Source organism: Alosa pseudoharengus, unplaced genomic scaffold (genome assembly GCF_046254945.1).
Source record: "Alosa pseudoharengus isolate Yale_2024_CS ecotype anadromous, Long Island Sound unplaced genomic scaffold, YU_APseudo_1.1 YU_APseudo_1.1_scf_10, whole genome shotgun sequence".
NCBI classification, from domain to species: domain Eukaryota; kingdom Metazoa; phylum Chordata; class Actinopteri; order Clupeiformes; family Clupeidae; genus Alosa; species Alosa pseudoharengus.
This window is the reverse complement of record NW_027468565.1, coordinates 31,260,712-31,261,902: the sequence shown is the minus strand read 5'-3', so window position 1 is coordinate 31,261,902 and position 1,191 is coordinate 31,260,712.

Sequence of the window (1,191 nt, the reverse complement as noted above, 5' to 3'; positions counted from 1 at the left end):
TTAGCCACAATTCAAACTTTAATCTACAGTGTTAAAATCAGTGACTGACAGTAATTTATCAATGTTTCGACCCAGAGAGAAGGATGGAGATGAAGTTTACATTTAACAAATTTGCTAGGGGAGTTAAATAATGTGTTTAGAGACAGTGCTATCTGTCTCTTACAAATGCCAATTCTTCAATTTAAAATTCAAGCTTGTTTCATATTTTCATAGCTGAGGCTGAGGATATTATTCCCAGTAAGATTCCGTTATTAACATTGCACTTGGAAAGCACCCAAGACAAGCTCTTCACTGTGCCAGGCAATGAGGGCCAACATGTTGGGATCCTGCTGTCCATAAAGAAGATAGATTAACCATGGGTAGATTTTACAGACACACACACACCTCCATATGTAGCTGAGGATAAGAGGGAAGAGATGGAGATCTCCACCTGAGAGAGATGATGCCTCACAAGAGGATGGGGGTAGAGAAGGTATGGGAGTGGGAGATCTCCACCTGTCTCTGAGAAGGGTGAAGGTTTGAGAGATGATGGGAGATGACAACTCCACCTGTGTCTCATAAGGGTGAAGGCTAGAGAGAGAGGAGGCTGTTCACAGGCTGTTCTGCTAGATGAACAGAACAGGGACAAAAACGGTTTCTGAAACCCACTGCAATGGTAACCATAGTGCTGTGTGTGTGTGTGTGATCTAATAGTCCATTCAGCAGAGATGATTCCTTTCCAGTGGTAGGAAATATGTGAACATATTTCTACTGAGACTATACCACATATATATATATATATATATATATATATATATACAATTCTTGCTATTTTCCGTTTCTAACATCAGACAGAGTAAGACAATTATGCTGATATGCTATACACTTTACTGAAACAAAAAAACCCTCTTAAGTCTGCAAAGTCTAACACATTTCAAATCTTCAGCATTTCGACTAAATCCAGAAAGCCTACATGTCACTTTTAGATAGGAATTCTAATTTGGGAAACTGTTGAAATAAATCCCTATATGGATTTGAAGCTGCCACTGTAATACAGAGCTAACCACTTAGGGGACTTATTTCATCCTTCTCAAAGCTCGTCGGGAGTTTTGTGTGTGTGTGTGTATGTGTGTGGTGAAGGGCATTGAAAGCACTGGTGCTGGTTGATGTCTCCAGCTCTAAGACTCGATACTTCAGAGACAAGCCAGATAA